Below are 20,226 nucleotides of genomic sequence, written 5' to 3'. Positions count from 1 at the left end.
CATGATTAGCAAGTGCCCTATCTACACCTTCCCCAAAACTTCCTTCTCTGGGACTCTGCACACTGCTTCATTCTTTGGTTCCCTAATGTAGGTTCTCTGGACATTTTTTCTGTACCCACAAGAACATCTCCAACATACCAGGAAAATAACAATCTGGGATTTTGGAAACCAGAATGATATTCTGAGTCCTGATCATTTCTCATTTCTCTAACTGCTTGAAGGGGGCTGCCATGATCATTGAAGTACTAACTCAAGGTGTTTTAATTCTACTCAGGAAAATCTGCTGGAGACTGATCTTTTCAGAGACCTATCCTGTTCCAGGTTCTCTGAGATCCGGCCTATCAATCACAATCTGACATCTGATAATCAAGGACCCTTAGAAAATCCCATGGGAAATACAATTTAGCCTACAGGAAGAAATGAAAGGAATAATCAAGGATTTGGTCAGTTTCTTTTTTTCTTTTTCTTTTCTATTTATTTTTTTTTTTTTTTTCTGAGACAGAGTCTCACTCTGTCACCCAGGCTGGAGTGCAGTGGCATGATCTCAGCTGACTGCAACCTCTGCCTCCCGGGTTCAAGCAATTCTCTTGCCTCAGTCTCATGAGTAGCTGGGATTACAGGCATATGCCACCATGCCCAGCCTATTTTTGTATTTTTAGTAGAGATGGGGTTTCACTTTGTTGGCCAGGCTGGTCTCAAACTTCTGGCCTCAAGTGATCCACTCGCCTCGGCCTCCCAAAGTGCTGGAATTACAGGCATGAGCCACCACACCTGGCCTGATCAGTTTATTTAAGATGGTGACAATTAATTGTCCACATAGGTGGAACTGAGAAAATAAAAAATATATATATACAGTTAAAAAAAAGTGAAAGAAAATACAGCTGCATAAGGGGGAGAAAAATCTGATCACTAAAATATAATCTTGAAAATCTTATGAAGTGTTGTAAAATCCCTCCTCCAGACTTTTTGAGAAAGTTGATACAGGAAATTGAGCCAGGAAAAAAATTTTAGACTTTCCGATCCAAGCGAAAAATTATGTATCATCTATACGAACATGTCAATTTTATTGTTAGAGCAAAATAAAGTGCACCATTTAAAATTAATAATTATAAAATAAACAAATATAAGCAGTACATGTAACACAGTAAAAATATTTTAAAGTTATAATGAGTTCAAGAAGATAAACTATATGTGGAAGACAGAAGAATGTCAACAAGACTTTTGGAAAGAATGTTATGAAGTGAGAAGACGAAGACCTGCTAGTGACGCTCTGCTGCTCTCCAGGATGGCAGACGTCAGAGGCATCGCGGTCCCATGCGGATCACTCATGAACAGCACTCTGAACTTGCTCTTCCGGGCCATCATTTTTTTTTCTATTTTTAAACTCATAAATTTAAACACATAAATGTTAGAAACTACACATTATTCTTCCACAAATGTTTACACATTAATTTTAATAAACATTTTTTTCAATTGTGGTAAAATACATAACATAAAATAAAACTTACCCTTTAACCATTTTAAAGTGTACTCTGTGGTATTGTGTATGTGACATTGCTGTGTGACCATCATCATCACTTTCTAGTTCCAGAATATTTTCATCGCCCTAAACGAAACGCCATACCCATTAAGCAGTTACTACCCATTTTTCACCCCCTACTCCCCAGGTAATCTACTTTCTGTCCCTATGAACTTTTCTATTCTGAATATTTTATATAAATGGAACCATAAACTATCTGTGTATGTGGCTTCTTTCCCTTAGCCTAATATTTTTAGAGTTCTTCCATGTCATAGCATGTATCAGTGCTTCTTTCCTTTTTTAAAAAAAAATTAACAGACATTATTTTTAAGAACAGTTTTAGATTTATAACAAAATAAAATGGAAAATCCAGAGAGCTCCTAGATCCCTCCTCTCTCTCCTCTATTTCCACTATTATTAACATCTTACATTAGTGTGGCACATTTGTTACAACCCATGAAAGAATAGTGACACATTATTTTCAACTAAAGTCCACAGTTTTACATTAGGTTCACTTTTTGTTTATATAATCTCTGGAGTTTAACAAATGATTTTTACATTTACATTGATCTATCTTTATATTTATGAAGACTTAAATTTATTAGTAAATATACTAGGTTTACCTGAAAATATGTTAACACTATTTTGATTTAATGTAATTAAAAATAACTTATTGCACAACATCTAAAGGTTAACTATTATTTTTCACTTACTTTTGAGTCTTCCTTCCTAGTGAATGTAGCTCTTTGCTTGTTAGTCTGTGCTTGTGAAGGCCCTATGAATAAATATATTCACTTTCCAGGGAGAAAGTCTCAAGAAAATTGGTTTTTATCAGTCACATTCTCTCACTGTATATTAGAAAACATACTTTCCTATAGCTTCCCAAATTGGTGATTAATGTACTTTCTGAGTTCCAGTTCCAGTTAGAAAAGCCACAGGAAGGAGAGGGGTTGGTGGCGTGAGGATGATGCCCCAGTCACTGGAAGTCCCTGTGGCTGTTGGGTGGGTAATCAGGTTGGTGCCTCAGGATGCAGTTCCCTCCCTTCCTGGTGTGTAGACAGCTGGGTGTAGTCATTAAAGCAGGGCCACTCTCAGAATAGATGTGCAGATTGGCTGGATCTCAGTTTCAGGGAGAGGACAGGAGGAAGCCACAGAGACTGAATTGTTAACTCCCTGACATTTTCCTCCTTTGTCAGTACAATTTAACTTCCATGACGACAGTGATTTTTTTCTTTTTTGTCTAGCCTCACAACCTGTAAAAATGGCATATATTGATTGATCAATAAACATTTGTAAAATGCATGAATTGTCTCATAAAGTGATATTTATTGAATATCTTACCTGTTGAATGTACTATGCTAAGGCCTAGAGATACAATCCTTAATAAGACATAATTCCTGCCCTCAGGTCTTTCTTTTTTGCAGTGGAGTCACTCTGTTTTTGGAATGTCTTATTTAACCTTCATAAACTTTACTAAAAATGGGAGTGCCAGAGTAGTCCAGCAATAAAGAATTAATTGATGTAGCCAGGTGGTGAATTCACTTTTCCAGAAAGGATAGGCTACTTGGAGACCCTGCACTACTTATTGATTTACTCAAAGCTACAAATGAAAATAAGATGGACACTGTTATCCCTGACAGGTCTAAAGCTCTGAGTCCAATCAACCATCCACCTTCACGTTTTCTACCACGTCCACCTGCAGCCACTGCTCCCCAATCTCTAAGCTTAGAAGGACAAACACCCATTAAAATGAGTAAAGAAGTGACAAATTTAAGAATCTTGTTGTAGAAAAAATATGAATTTAGACTCTGAAAAAGAGATAGTAAAAACTCCTCTTGAACCTCATGCTGAATGTCCTAAGTGTATAAAAAAGTAAAATGTCTAAGGCTGAACCTGTTACCTTTCATGTTCTATACCACAGTTCCACCCCATTTGTTCCTGTTTTGTTGTTACCCCCATGTTTAGGGCTCGCATGTCCAGAAATCCCTTCTCATCCACCATGTCCATTTGATTATAACTATTAATATTTTATCACCATTTATTTACCTCTGTCCTGCCTTGATTATTTCTTGATGAAATATGTAAGCCTCCCTTTAGGGTCAGTGAAATTAGGACTAGGCTCTGGCTTGATTCTTCCTGGCTTCGAATACTGTCTTTGCCACTTAGTGTGTGACATGAAATTTCACCAAGAAGATACATCTACAGGAGAGATTGTTAGAGGCACTTGTGGTTTACAGATCTGCAAATACTGTAGAAGAAAAACTAAGGGGATCTCTTCCATCATCAGGAAGAAAGGGTTCATTTAACAGAAGAAGCTCGGCCAGGTGTGGTAGCTCACGCCTGTAATCCCAACACTTTCTGAGGACAAGGCGGGTGGATCACAAGGTAAAGAGATGGAGACCATCCAGGCCAACACAGTGAAACCCTCTCTCTTATACTAAAAATACAAAAATTGTGGTTTCCAGGTTCATCCATGTCCCTACAAAGGACATGAACTCATCCTTTTTTATGGCTGCGTGGGAATTGAACAATGACAATACCTGGACACAGGGCGGGGAACATCACACACCAGGGTCTGTCATGGGGTGGGAGGAGCGGGGAGGGATAGCATTAGGAGAAATACCTAATTTAAATGATGAGTTGATGGGTGCAGTAAACCAACATGGCACATGTATACATGTGTAACAAACCTGCACGTTGTGCACATGTACCCTAGAACTTAAAGTATTTAAAAAAATACAAAAATTAGCTGGGCATGGTGGCACATGCCTATAGTCCCAGCTACTCAGGAGGCTGAGGCAGGAGAATCTCTTGAACCTGGGAGGTGCAGGTTACAGTGAGCAGAGATGGTGCCACAGCACTCCAGCCTGGTGACAGAGCAAGACTCCGTCAAAGAAAAAACAAACAAACAAACAAAAATACACAAACAAAAAACAGGAGAAGCTCATATTCTATATCCTTGAAGACAACTTGATGATAAACAGCTGGAGAAGTCTTACATGCAGCAAGGACAAGGAAAACCCTCAACAGTGGGCAGAACTGGTCAGGAAGAAAAAGAATGTTAATGTTAGCAATGACTCTTGGTACAGATGTTTCTTTATTTCTACTTTACTGCTTTCTCTCCTAAAGTATAAACTGCAACATTGACTCCTCTTTCATTCACATTCTCACATAGGACACAATTCTGGACTTGCTGACCAGTGAGAACTTATTAAAGAAAACGGCTCTTTCCTTCCAGAAGGCTTGGGCTCCTCCTCCAATTATTTACAATTATTCATGAGCCTTCTCCATCCCTTGTCAAAGCCCAAGATTAGCAGTTGAGCCTGAAGAGCAAACACGCTGAGCTATTAAAGGACTTGGACAGATTCCTGTGCATCTCCAACAGTGGTAATGGAAGTGAGAATTCACTCTACTGCAATACTTCCCTTCAAACGCCTCCTCTCCTCCATATTTGATAACAAAAATAGTAAGAAGAGATTTCCCCGTAAATGTAGCTTTAAAATTATATACTTCAACACACACTCAGCATGAAAACAGATGAGAAACCCATGCACTTGTTTGGAGTTTTCTTGTGAGAAATAGTTGCTGCCCACAAAGACACTGTATTTCCCCAATAGCAGCACTGGAGGAAATCTCCCTGGACATTTTCCAGTTCTCTCACTTCACTTTCTGCCTCTTCCTCTTTGACAGAAGGTGAAACCACACCTAGTGAAACTGACCTACTCACCATCCAAGGACAGCTTTCCTGGTGAATGTACCTAGAAGATGCTCCAGTGGAGACAGCAGAGGTGCCAACACTTCGCTGCTTATTATGCTAATAGAACATTAGCTTCCTGGGCAACATCTCTATCACAACTCGTTAAAGAAGTTACAGAGGTAACTGGAAAAGAATCAGGACAATTTTCACGATGATCTAAGCGGAAGGACACAGATGTGCCAGCACCCTGAAGGCTAGAATAAGGATGGAAAATCCCACAGAAGGTGATTCCAGTAAGAGAATAGATGTGGGACTAATCGACCTCGTTGTGAAAAGACACGTCTCCAGCCTTGCTGTCCTGGAAACCTTCTAGGGGGACAGGGAGGCTCCTGACAGAGTCTCTGGGCAGGAAGTGAGAGCCATGACCCTTCCTTCTTCACATGTCACCATGCAGAAATTCTTCTCTGGACTTTCTACAAACCACCACTCTCTCTTCATTGTGCTGAACAAACACCCAGAGCTCATCTCGTTCCTGGTCCAACTTCTGTCCCCATTATTTACTTCTACCTCCCAGTAATGTCTGTCTCCCCTGTGGTAAAGTAATGTCTCCCCTGTGGTAAACCCAGAACACTGAAGATGGTTTCGGATTCCCCTTGTCCTTGGTGTGTGGGGGCATCCCAGTTCGGGGAACATTCTCTGTTGAAGAAGTGTATCTTCTACCCTCAGATCGGATGAGGTTGGGATGAGCTGCATCTGGATCCAGAGAAACAGCCACTGCATATATAGTTGGAAAAAAAAAAAAAAAGGAGGAAAGCTGCAAATACTGGGAAGGCAGAATGGAGAAAAACAAGAGGGGGAAAAGTGGAAGGTTAGGTAAAACTGTGTTCCGTCCTAGGAGACACACGATGTGTAAGTCCTAGAAGGCTAGGGTTGGACAGGATCTTCAGTAACCATCTATTCCAGCCAGGCTAGGACTGTCTAGCCAGGATGGCTGTCACACCTGAAAGTCTTCCAGGGTAAGGTTTTCAGGATGGGGTCCTGCCTATTCTTCAAACGCCTGTTACGTTATTGCTTGTTCTTAAAATTAAGTCCTATAGTATCTCCAGTCATGGTGTGTCCACTTTCATTTAAGCCTCTTCATTTTCATTTTCTGTGGGTTTATGTAATAACTGGGCCATCCACTTCTCATACACCTTTATTATATTTCTAGTGATTGAAATCCCAGGCCTTGTAGTCAAAAAGATCTGAATCTTGATAATTGCTCTTTCTTTAGTAGCTCTGATCTTGGTGACGTTGCCTTGCTTCTTTCAGGCACACCTAACTCTCATAATAATGCAAATAATTATGGCATTCAGCACAGGACTATTGTGAGAAATAAATGAGATAGCGTATAGGGAACTTAATACTATGACTTCTCTGTGATGAACACTTGGTTCATTTTAGCTTCCAATATTTATAGTAACACTAATAGCAGAGGTGATAGTAGCAATAGTACTAATACTGGCAGTAACTAATCTTCTTTTCAAACCAAACATCCTCAGTAATTAAAATTTTTCTCGTAAGAATTTGTATTTGTAAATTAGAATATGTTTGAATTTGAGGAGGATTAAATTAATTAGGAAATGTTTGTAGGTGCAGGGCTATTTAGAGTAAAGCGACATGCATTGGAAATTGATAGCCCACAATTCTAGAAAGACTCTAAGATGGTCAGGGGCCATTTTCCACTTCACTGAGATGCAACAAGCTCTTCTCCATCTCAGGCTGGTTAAACAATAGACTTCCTTCTGAGCAAATAATCTTTCAACGCAATTCACATGAAAACATCCACCAGGTTGCTCAAGTCTCAGCTTAAATATCACCTCACTGGAGGAATTCCTTGAATGCATTATTTTGTCTCTTGGAAATCTCTTATTCCTTCATAACATTCATCACAATTTGTTTGTGTACTTTCTCATAAAACCAGAAATCTGATCTGCTTTACTTATTTGACATTGAATAAATGGTTGTATATATTTATGCTGAATGAATGAATGGTCTCAGAACATAAAAAAATCTGCTAACATTCCAGAATGAAATATAGACAGAGTGAAAACCATGGAATGAATAACCAATAAACAAATGCAAAAGTTTCCCATTTGTATGGAGGAGATTATGTGGGACAAAATAATAGTCACTCACCTGCTTCAAACCTTTCTTCAGTCAAAAACAACAGGCTGGGCACTGTGGCTCACGCCTGTAATCCCAGCACTTTGGGAGACCAAGGTGGGCGGATCACAAGGTCAGGAGTTTGCAACCAGCTTGGCCAACATGGTGAAATCTCATCTCTACTAAAAATACGAAGACATTAGCCAGGCATGGTGACGGGCGCCTGTAATCCCAGCTACTCGGAAGGCTGAAGCAGGAGAATTGCTTGAACCCAGGAGGCAGAGGTTGCAGTGAGCCGAGATCGCACCACTGCACTCCAGCCCAGGCAACAGTGTGAGACTCCATCTCAAAACAACAACAACAACAACAACAACAACAACAAATCACATGGGAAATAATGCCAAGAACATGTCTTACGTACTACTGAGATACTCCCCTCCCTCCTCCCTGTATCTTTCTGGACTCCTAGCTTCAAAATAAAATTTCCAGAAGATGGCATGTTTCTGGAAAATGCCCAGGAAATGCCTCATTAAATCCTGGGGCAGTGGAAGCCACATGACAACATTAGAGTTACTCACTAGCATATAGCTTTGCTTTTCTCCAGTCTAAAATAAAACAAATGAATTACATTCTCTCATTCACAAAACTTTCACTTCAGAGTATGAAATTACTGAGACCACATGAAACTTGAAGGTTTATGACAGTGCTATATTTCTGGGTTTACCATTTCTTAAGAACAGTTCAGGGTATTTGTCTTTTTTACATCTCCTGTTCTACTGGGTTCAAGCGATTCTCCTCCCTCAGCCTCCCTAGTAGCTGGGATTACAGGCACCCACCACTGCACCCAGCTAATTTTTTTTTTTTTTTTTTTGTATTTTTAGTAGAGACGAGGTTTCACCATGTTGGCCAGGCTGGTCTTGAACTCCTGACTTCAAGAGATCCACCCATCTCAGCCTCCCAAACTGCTGGGATTACAGGTATGAGCCACCACACCCGGTCTATTTTATTTTTTTAGAGACAGCGTCTTGCTCTGTTGCCCAGGCTGGAATGCAATTGCCCAGTCATGAATGCCTGTTCGACAGTAAGTCTAAGGAGAAAATCACAGCCTGCCCCCAGCTCTCTACAGTTACTTTGAAAGTGGAAGTAATAAAAATCACCCCAGGAGACTTTGGACTGGACTGAGCTGCAGAATGATAGGAATTCTAATGTGTGCTTTTGTGGACAATATTCAGTGTAACTCCCTTCTCTCACTTGCAAAGGGCTGAAACCACATTATTCAGGGAGCAGGAATCATCTTCCTGTATGATATCCAGGTCTGTGGATCATCCCATTGTTCAACTCACAAAGTTAACTGATTTAAAAATAAAACCAAAAGAAGCACACTTCTCGACCACACCATATTCACCAGTGGAGAGCATGTGCAAAGCTGTGCAGGGGAAATCACAGCTCAGAAATGCAGGGCTCTGTGCTTCAAGAACCTTAGGGCTTCAATAGTAGAATAGAAATTATAATACAGTTGTACAGTGCCAGAATAAAATGTGCTCAAAAGGAATTGTCTTTTGACATTTCACATTCTTCCCAAGTTTAAGTCTTGTTTCTTCATGTCACAAAGGTTCACAGGTAATCAGAGACACAATTAGCAGTTACATAAATATTAGTATTGAGCCACTGAGAATTTGACCAAAGGGAAACCAAAGTCCTAAATAAATATTCTCTAGATCCAGGGAGGTACATTCCACCTGTTAAGAATCAGATTTATTTGGATATAATTTGCATAAAATGAAATGCATTATTTGAAATGTACATTCAGACTATCACCAAAGAGTCTAACTGCATCAGGAATGCATAAAATAAATGCACTGCTGAGAGAAAATGGTGCCAACTTGTAGGAAGCGAATTTAAGGATTTGGTGGCTGATCCAGCAAAAAGTTATGACAATGAGGTGACAGTAGCCTACATGGCTTTATTTTGGCAAAACTTTGACAAGTTTGCACATGTAGGAAGTCTCTCATAGCATGAAACTGTCCAGAGGCTACAGAGACACCATCTGGAAGGAGAAGACATGAGAATTCAGGGGCAGAGGGGGAGATGAAAGGAAGCTCACATGTATAGGTGGTATCACTCAATAGCACAATGGGGAGGTTCCGACTTAGAGCACTCAAGGAAAGCAGTGGCTTGGGTTTTTGTTTGTTTGGTTGGTTTTGTTTTTGTCCTAGAGTTTATCTTATCCTGGCTAGCACATGTCAGGTACAGCTTCAAGGGGTATGCAAAGCAGGCAAACTTTAAATGGCTAAAATTCTGTTCATTTGGGTTATGTTTAAAACAATTCGATGTGTAACATTTTTAGTTCCACACTGGTAGGCTTTTAAACTAAAAGTCTTAGTCTGCTCTAGAAAAATAAACAGCCTAAGGGCCAATATATAAGACCCATTTTTGGCTCATTTGTATAACACAACTTTGGAAATAAGGACTGTCTATAAGAATAAAGACAAAATGAACCACAGATCATTGTACCTTAGTTGAAAAAATTGTTTCCTACAGGGATATGAATCTACAACTCTGAAAGGATGATACATGTATACTGGAATTAAACAATTAAGTAAATGGATGGTGATGGTGGGAGTGATAGAGAAGCAAGAGACAGATAAGGGAGGCTATAGATAAGCAAAGAGAAAAGCTAGAATGACCCATGTGTTACCAGACTGGATTTGGAAACAGTATGAACTCATATTGACCTTATGGTTACATAAATATTTATAGATATGTACATATTCATCGGTTATTATATAGAGATATATATATCTATATATACAGATATATTATATAGATATAAATATAGATATGTATATATTCATCGGTTAGTATACACACATACATTTATTTCCTTGCTCTGCCAGCCAAGAGTGCCTGGAGCAAATGACATCCCAGTAGCAACTCACTCACACACCCAGACCTAAGATTTTGGTTTTTAACACCATTCTCCAATAAAAGGAACCAGGGCTCCTTGGAGAAATGGCTGATTCTAGGCCAGAGCGTGTAATACCAGAAAGTAAGAAAATGCTCAAAACAACCGCAACAACAAGAACGAAAACAAGAATAACAAAAGTAAACACAATGATAGGAATATGTCAAAGAGGCACAGGGGTCAACTGAAAGACCTCCCAATGGACCACACTGGAAAATTTAAAGCAAAAACAAAAGAGAAGTTATTATTGAATTATAGCCCAAGTATAAAATAAATATCCATGATATTTACACTGAAATAAAAATGATTACATAATTTAATAAATTGAGAGCTATTAGACACATCTTCTGTGTGGAAGAATTCCAGATAATTTATGTAGAAACTGTCCTCCCAAAAGGTGGAACGTAACTTTCCACTTCTTAAGTGTGGATTGCACATAGTGATTTTCTTCCAAAAAGTACAGTATGAAAAGGGGTAGGGGAAGAAGTAATTTTATAGTGAAGAAACCTGACAAACATTACCTCAGCTAGGTGATCAGGGTTAACATCATAGTAAGTCATGTTGATTATAGGTATCCTTGATATTTTCTGATGAGAATTGTCCTACACATCAGTGGTTTTATCCCCCAAACAAATTGCTCCTAACCGTTTAAAAAATCAACAAAACCCAAAATGAGAACATTCTATAGAGTACCTTCCTCAAAACTGTCAAGGTCATCAAAAACAAGAAAAGCCTGAGAAACTGTCACAGAGAAGAGCAGCCTAGGCTGATATGACAACTAAATATAACGAGGTATTCTGGGTGGGATCCTGAAGTGAAAAAAGAACATTAGGTAAAAGAAAGAAAAATTGAATAGAGCACAGGCTTCAGTTAGTCACAATGCAGCAGGATTAGTCCATTAGTTGTGACTATTGAACCATACAAATATAAAATGTTAACAATAGGCGAAACAGGGAGTGGGGTACATGGGAACTCCTCTACCATCTTTGCAACTTTTCTATAAATCTAAAACTATTCTAAAATAAAATCTGATTTCAAAATATATGTAAATAGACATACATGTAGTGCAGTCCACAATTCTTAAAATCAACTAACATATTTATTTTGTTACATATTTATTTAAAAAATTAAGAATTCACTGAAAATGGGGACAATAAAAAGAAAAAAATATATATATATGAAGAAATATTCAAAAATCAATAGAAGAGAATCTTCCAGAGATAAGGAAAGTTAGACATCTACAGACTGAAAAGACTCATGAATGGTCAGAGTAATAGGGTCAGGGTAGAAATCCTCACTAAATTCATCTGTATGAAAAAGCTGCCTATAAAAGAGCATGAATCAAACTGGCATCCCATTTCCCATCAGCATTATTACATAATAGAAACCAGTACAGTAATGCCTTCTAATTTCTGAGGTGATCAAGAGTTTAATATTTAGCTAGAATATAAATAGTATCTTGGGAGAAAGTATTTTTTGTTATGCATGGTCTCAGAAATCTTACCTACTACATAATCCATTGGAAAAATATTGAAGATAATATCCCAGAGGAATGAAGGCCTCAGCCAAGAGACTGGATCCAATCCAGTTGAATAGTGATAAGAATTTCAAAGTAACAAATGGCAGGAGATTCAGAAAGTATTCAAGGTTGCAGAAGCTGTGACTCCATTAAAATTGTAAAGTGGAAACTCAAGGATATATTTACGGTAAGTTTTAGCTTAAAAGATTTGTATTAAAGGATATCACATGGCACACCAACTATTTGGTAAGTAGAAAGCTAGATGCTGATACACTCAGGCAGTAATAATACTCCTAACCATCGTGGGAGTTCTTCAGTGAAGACACTCCTGCCCTGCCACTGTCTGCAATCAGCTTGGAGAAGAGAGCTCATAAGATGGAAAAATAACAACAAGCAGGCAGTGTGTTCAAAGAGGGTGGGAGCCCACAAATGACAACTGTCTATGGTGTGAGCATAGAAGATTCAGAGAAAAAAACCATCTTGGATAAACTACATGCAGAGTGGGAAGAGAAAATACTATGAGATAAATTAAAGTGTTTTAAAGAAGTATGGGGCATGATTTTATGCAATTGCTAAAGTATAAGAACAGATAAATCATTTGGTGTGATACTAGGAAAATTCTCTTTCAGAAGAAATTTTGATATAATCATATATGTTTTCTGTCAGTATTCAGATTTTACAAATGACCAATGAGCAAAAGGTAAGACTCTTGTCCTTTCAGGAAAGAATATCAATATTAGTATCCATAACAATGTAGAAGTAAAAGTGTAACTGGTGTAACTAGTGAAAAGTGGACAGATATTTTTGTATGGGTGAAGGAGGAAAATGGAGGAATGTCAGAAGCGAATATCCGCATAGAATGTGTAAGTCCCAGCAGTGCTGATATGATTTCTATAGGCGATTGCCCTCAGATGTTTGCAGAGTGTACTGCAAGTACATAAGCCTAAGAGTATTAGCTAAGCACATGAAAATGTGTTTCCAGTGTGTTTTAACCTGTTGAAAGATGCTAAGAAAGAACCAACTATTAACAGTCATGCGAGGATATCTTATATGAATGCATAAATTTAAAATAAATGCACTGTTTAAAACTTACCAGTAAAACAGGTGTTACCATGAGGAAGCAGCAGCAGGGAGGAGAGAGCCCCAAAGCTGGTGTGCATGGGAAGGGAATGTCTCATAGGAAGGGACTATACAGGTCTGTCTGGGGCCATGACAGGGAGAGAAGTATAAAAATGAAGAATAAGGTACTCTTGTTTGGAAGAAATTGGAAAGCAGACAGAGAATTCCTCCTTAGGGAATAGCACCAAGAGAGGATCATTGATGGGCAAGAAATACTTCAGTAAGAGGATCAGAATTCAAGTTAATTCCACAACCAAATGTTGAAGCACTGTCATTTTTTTTTAATGTGAAAAATATCAACGGTCACCAATTGAGATCTTATAAAAACTGTGGAAGTCTAGGTCATCCAACTTACGTATTCAATATAAGAATTCTTTAACTTAAAGTTGAAGTTGAATATCCATCTTAAGTTGAATATATTCAGAAATGTTCTTTCACAATGATAGGTACACCTGTGCCTTATCCATGTAGGACTACAGAGCAGCTGCTGAGATCTGGAAAGGTTCCCTGAATGTTTTGAGTTTGCAGACTGAGTCTTTTTAGTTGGAAAAGAGGCAAAGAAGCTCCAGGTTGCTGGATATATTTTCCAATCTATCTTATTGCACATTTATGATATAAGAAACATATTTTGCTTATGCAAAGGAGTGTCTGTAATAATCATTTTCAAGTAATGCAGGGAGCTAGACCTGTATTCATCTTATATAGGCCTCTTATACACAAGCACTTTTACAATGTTTGGAGTGCTAAGCCTTTCCTAGGCCTGCATATTGAATTTAACACCCACATATATGTTTATTCCAGTGAGAAAGAAAAGAAACTTTTTATCTGAGTAATCCAAAAATGATCAGGCCCAGAGAGTCATGTGCCATTTTCCCCTTGAGCTAAGTAACCATCTCTTGAAGCTGCTTGCTGTGTGGACACTTGACTGACTGCCACCACAAGTAGCTATAAATTAACCTAACAATGCCATACAATGGACACCATTACTCATACCTGGTAGTTCAGCAATGTGCAGCCAATTACTAATCAATGTCATTTCTGTAAACCAAAGAGAATTCCTGACAATTTTGTCCCAGCCCACTCCTTGTCCCCTTTTTGCCTTTAAAACCCAGCTTGTAACAAAGACCGAAGTTTATATCCAAGGTTACTTAGGTCTGAGTCTTCTGGGTAGCTGTCCTCATTTTGGCTCAAGTAAACTCTTTAAAATTATATTTGTGCCTCAGCTTCTTCCTTTAGGTTGACACAAGTCTTCCTTCGAAACTTACGTATCTAATAACTTAATTAAAGATTTGGGTTTTCATCTCCCAAACAGACATAGGTATGCATGATATTGTGAAATATCTATTTGGTCTTTGGCCTCATTTCCTGGCATAAAACTCCTAAAATCCTTAGAAACTCCAAAGTGGTGTCTTTTTCTATGTTAATGAGTTGACTGATGGTTGGCAGCCCCTACGTAGCTTCTGGATGCCCACTCATTGCTGGAAAGTCCAAGGAAGAATTAGAGGAGTGGGACTTTCAGCCTCACCCTCAACTTCCAAGGAGGGGAGAGGGCTTGTTAGGGTTTGGATATGCTTCATTTGGACCCACAAAGTTTCATTTTAAAATTTGATCCCCAGTATTGGAGGTGGGGCCTGGTGGGAGATATCTGGATTGTGGCATGGATCCTTCGTGAATGGCTTGGTGCCATTCTCATGGGAGTGAGTGAGTTCTCACTCTTAGTTCTCTCAAGAATAGATTGTTAAAAAGAACCTGGCAGCTCCTCCTCTCTTTCTTGCTTCCTTCCTCTTGCCATGGGATGCCTGCTCCCCTTTGCCTTCCACCATGAATGGAAGCTTCCTGAGGCCCTCGCCAGAAGCAGATACTGGCACCATGCATCTTGTATAGCCTGTAGAACTGTGAGCCAAATAAACCTCTTTCTAAATTAACAAGCCTCGAGTATTCCTTTATAGCAATATAAACAGACTAACAAAGGCCTGGAAGGTTAAGTTGACAACAAATAGCCAGTGATTTATTTGATCAGCCATGCCTGTGTAATGAAGCTTTCATATAAACCTAAAAGGACAGAGTTTGGAGAGTTTCTGGACCGCTGAACACACGGACATTCCTGGAAGGTGGTACGTGGGGGACGGCACATAAACTCTGCACCCCTTCCCCTATACCTTGTCCTATGTATCTCCTAATCTAGATCCTTTGTAGTATCCTTTATAATAAACCAGTGAACATAAGTGTCTTCCTGGATTCTGTGAGTCTCTCTAGCAAAATGATCAAATCTGAGGAGGGAGTCTTGGGAACCTCAGTTTATACTTGGTCAGTCTAAAGCACAGGTAAAACAACCTGAGGCTTGTGATTGGCACCGGAAGTTGGGGGAGGGGCGTTCTTGTGACACTGTCTTCTCAACCTGTGGGATGTGATTGAGGTAAACGCCACTGGAGTTAAATTGGAGAACACCCAGCTGATTGCTTGTTTGTTGTATGTGGAAATAATCCCACACATTTGGTCACAGAAGTCTTTTGTGTGGCTTGTTGGGGATGAGAGCAGAGGAAAAAGAATTTTTTCCCCACAGTTTGTGTTTATTTTCTCTCTCAGTATGGATGATGTTATTATACATTTTTCCCTGTATTTTTATTTTTTATATATTTTTTAAAGTTTTGTCTTGCTTTCAGTTGACATATAATAATGGTACATTTTCTGGGGTGCAGTGTGATGTTTCCATACATGTATACATTATATAATGATCAAATCAAGGCAATTAGCATATCCATCACCTTAAAAATGTATAATTTCTTTGTGATGAGAACATTCAAAATCCTCTCTTCTAGCTACTTTGTAACATACAATACATCATTGTTAACTAGGTCATCTACTCTGCAATAGAATTCTAGAACTTATTCCTTCTCTCTAACTGTAACTTTGTACCAGTTGACCAACCTCTTTGTACCAGCTCACTCCTTGTCCCCTTTTCGGCTTTAAAAATCTGCTTGTAACTTCTCTCTTCCTCCCTCCTCCCCAGGCTCTGGTTATCATTTTTGTAGTCCCACTTTTACGAGTTCAACTTGTTTAGATTTAACATATTAGTGGGATTATGCAGCATTTGTCCTTCTGTGCTTGGCTTATTTTACTTAACATAATGTCCTCTAGATTCATCTATGTGAAATGACAGGATTTTATTGTTTTTAATGGCTGAATATTATTCCATTGTGTATATATATCACATTTTTTGAAATCTATTCATCCATTGATGAAAACAGGTTGATTTCCATATCTTGGTTATTGTGAATAGTGCTGCCATAAAAATGGAAGTGCAGACATCTCTTCAACATACTGATTTTTAAAAATATATACCCAGTTGTGAGATTGCTGGATCATATGGTAGTTCTATTTTTAGTTTTCTGAGGAACCTCCATACTGTTTTCGATAATGGCTGCACTAATCTACATTCCCAACAACAGTGTACAAGAGTTCCTCTTTCTTCACATCATTGCCAACATTTGTTATTGTCTGACTTTTGGGTATTATCCATTATAACTAGGATGAGGTTCTTCTTATCTAAGCATTGATATTAATGTTGGAGTTTTATGATGTTGCAGATTTACAAACTATATGTCACAGTTGATAGTAGGAGTTGGCAAACAATGGCCACTAGTCAATTCTGGTCCACAGCTGATTTTTGTAAGTTTACAACCTAAGCATAATTTTTACATTTTTAAGGGGCTGTGAAGAAAAGAATGATATGTGACAGAACCTATGTGTGTCCCACAAGCTTAAAATATTTATTATTTAGCCATTTACAGAAAAAAGCTTGATGATCCCTGGTCTATAGAATTGATCTCCCCAGAGGTATGCAGGCACTTTCTGAGCAGCTGTACAAGGTCTTCCTAATTGTTGAATGTTTTACATTTTGCATAAGACTCTATTAAGTCTGGTTTTTCTTTCCACCCTCTGCATTGGACACCTGTTTCTCTTTTAAATTAATAAAAATTATGTATAATGAAAAAACCTAACCCAGATTATTCTGATTTATTAATTCTTTCCGTTTTTACATGATCTCTTGTTTTTCTCCTGTGTAGCAAAAAGCTCTATTCAAAGAAGACCAAAATTAATACCTGTCAATTATTCCTCTAGTCTGCAGTTGGGTACACTATGGTGATTCTTACATAAATAAAATTACATACCTGAAACATACTATAAAAGTAGCTATATATTAGTTCTTCGTAATATTTGACATATAGGGGTACTAAATCTGCTTCCAGATTTTCCAGGGGTAAATAATTTCTCCTGTCAGCATGAGGCAGACATATCAGTCTAGGCTGACTAAAACACTTTTAAAAAGAACAATATTTTCCTAAAGAGGACTGTTATGGGACTTGATCCCAAACTGCCAAGTTTCATAAATAGAACCAAGTATAATATAAACATACATAAATTCATGAGAGTTATGATACAAAAGGAATTTAAGCCACTTCCAAAAATACTATTATAAACATTTCCAATAAGCTAAGGCATAGTGAATACACTTTTATATTTCATTTATTATTTTACACATTTGTATTATTTTATTTTATGATTTGGGAAACAGTAAGTTTTATGACAGGGATTAGCATTTATTAGAATAATATTGGGTTAGGGTTCAATTAGAGCATATTAAATTATTTGATGGACTTTTATGTTGCTATTCTGATATATTCTATTTCATTATTTACTAAAGCAACAATTGGTGTAAAGCATGTCCTTTATAAGTAGCAATTTTTTAATGTATGCATAAGACCTACACAATAATAACGAATATGTGTTCCTGGAATAATGGAAGATTTTGGAATAGCCTGATGCTACTAATAGCAACTTTCAAACCAGGCATTTGAAAGGATAGTACTGCAGGATATGTATATTTGCTCCAGAAATAGGAAAAGAGAAGATAGGCAGCAGATCCCCTTGATGAGCAAAGTCTCCATGAGAGCTCATAAGAAAGAAGAGGAAACAATGGGGCTCGAAGAGCACTGTTTTGACCAAAGAAATAAGGTTTATTTTATGCACCATGGTCAATGTAAGGATGAGTAGAGCAATAATTTTGTAACACCCCATAACTGATGTTCTTTTACTCCTGTATCTTAAAATGAACATGAGTTGTATATGCATACCCAGCAACCTCTTTCAATTTTTCTTACAAGAGAATCTCAAAAGTCTTTTGAAGGAACCATACCCTGTTGTTTACAGTACATGAATTTTGAGTGAAGCTCCAGACCCTGGACTATGGGTGAAATAGGAGATTAAGGCCTAGCTAGTTCATATAACAAATCTTCTTAACCACAATAATTGTTTCAGAAGTAAGCATGTTACCTACGTTTATCCATTCAAAAGGAATCTCTGGATTTGAGAGAGAGAGACACAAGCATGGGAAACTCAGTATCTTTCACTGGGCTTAAATCTGTTCGGATATGAGACTGGTTTCACTGTGGATCACCCCAAAGATGAACTCTACTTCTATCTGAAGCCAATTTGAAGGAGAGCAGAATCAAGAGAAGACAACCTGGGGCTGACACTGCATCATATCTGGAAGCTACTCAGCTTTGACATTTTTTCTATCACAGAAGACATTAAACTCATGTTCATTTTTGCATGTATTAGGCTGCCTATCACTTTTAAAAGGAAAATTTCTAACGTGTATATCAATGTTTTTTATTACTGCTGTTGTTGAGTACCTAGTATGTGGAAAGCTGACTTTGGTAACTATAAGGATTTTATTGTTCTTCTACATTTTTCTGACAGCCAATGCCATAGGTTATGGCAACTGCTTCCAGTGATATGAAGAGACCTAGATGCTCTTAAGTTGTCTATGCTCCATATCTCACATGCAAAGTCATCCTGTTTTTCTCTTGCATTTCATATACCAAGATTATAATCTTTGCATTTTTGTTTATTTGTGAAAATTATAAATTTTTCCCCTGAAACCTAGATTGTGTTAATGGGATATTTGGCAATTTAAGAGAAAAACAAATGGTTTAAGTATATATTTTTTGGTAGAAGATGTCTTGGTTGATTTATGGAGTTAATTATTTTTTCAATTATTATAAAAGGACTACCTAGGTGAAGTAAGGATTCATAGTTAAAATTGAAGACTTTAGCATTAATAAGAAAGGTTAAAAAGAAACCAAAGACAACAACAATATAATTTATCCATGTAATTGTTTAAATTTATGAATCTTAGTGAGCCAAAGTGTCAGACTATGTTTAATGGGGTTTTTTTCTAGTTTTTTGAGACAGAGTCTCACTCACTCTGTAGCCTAGGCTGAAGTGCAGTGGTGCAATCTTGGCTCCCTGCAACTTTCACCTCCTGGATTCAAGCAATTCTGCATCTGCCTCCCAAATAGCTGGGATTACTGGTGTGCACCACCACCCCTGGCTAATTTTTTGTATTTTTAGTAAAGACAGAGTTTCACCATGTTGACCAGGCTGGTCTCAACCTCCTGACCTCAAGTGATCCATCTGCCTCGGCCTCCCAAAGTGCTGCAATTACAGGCGTGAGCCACTGTACCTGGCCAAACATACGTTTTCAGAATACCACTTGCAAATATGTGTCAGTAGTGCGTGGTGGTTGAACATCAATGTGAGAAATATGTTACTAGAATTATGAAATATGTTTGAAATATGGTTTAGGGGCATGACTGGGGGAAGATTCGTTAAATCCATTGAATAATGTATGTAGGGATCCAGAAGGTCTGTTTCAAGTGTATTAGAAAAATTTGGCAAATTCCATTAGTTGTCCATTTGCAGTCAATCCCAGGTTTCCTCATTGGCCCAAGTGCTATCCAATTGCTAATTTATCTTCCCCTTCCTTAATTATGCAAGCAACCAATCAGCATGAGGTGGGAGAGAAAGATGTGGCCATGAAATCATTTTGAATGTTAAATCAATATCTGTGGAAATTATTTTTAAAAGATTTTTACGTGGAAGGTTGTAGGAGCTGATGGGACCCAAAATTGAAATTGGGTTGCCCCCTTCACCAGTGGTTTGTCAGCTTTGAAGGCACGTCTCTGGCTACACAGGGGAAGTTGGAAAGGGGCCAGATAAGACTATGGAGAAATAATAGAAGAAAGAATATTCAAGGAAACATAAATAGACAACTCACTTTATTTGCAGGCAATGTAAATGGTGTATCTATTTAACAAGTATCCTTTTGATAATAATCATACTCAAAATTAAGATTTACTGAGTTTTTTTGTGTGTTTGTTTTTTGAGACAGAGTCTTGCTCTGTCACCCAGGTTGG

General features: G+C 38.0%; 1 long non-coding RNA gene across 1 annotated transcript in view; it reads right to left on the bottom strand.

The window, feature by feature from the left end:
- Nucleotides 1–1,047: 1,047 nt before the first annotated feature.
- Nucleotides 1,048–20,226, bottom strand: part of LOC109027303 (uncharacterized) — a 146,159-nt gene continuing 126,980 nt past the window's right edge. Inside the window, exons 3-5 of the long non-coding RNA XR_010134246.1 lie at nucleotides 2,233–2,772; nucleotides 1,509–1,606; nucleotides 1,048–1,384 (exon numbers count right to left, since the gene is read on the bottom strand). This is a non-coding gene — a long non-coding RNA (uncharacterized lncRNA). The remainder of the gene's footprint in view (nucleotides 1,385–1,508; nucleotides 1,607–2,232; nucleotides 2,773–20,226) is intronic.

The sequence above is a fragment of the Gorilla gorilla genome, chromosome 5, assembly GCF_029281585.2.
Source record: "Gorilla gorilla gorilla isolate KB3781 chromosome 5, NHGRI_mGorGor1-v2.1_pri, whole genome shotgun sequence".
Classification (NCBI taxonomy): Eukaryota; Metazoa; Chordata; class Mammalia; order Primates; family Hominidae; genus Gorilla; species Gorilla gorilla.
This window is presented reverse-complemented; position numbering and strand designations above follow the sequence as displayed.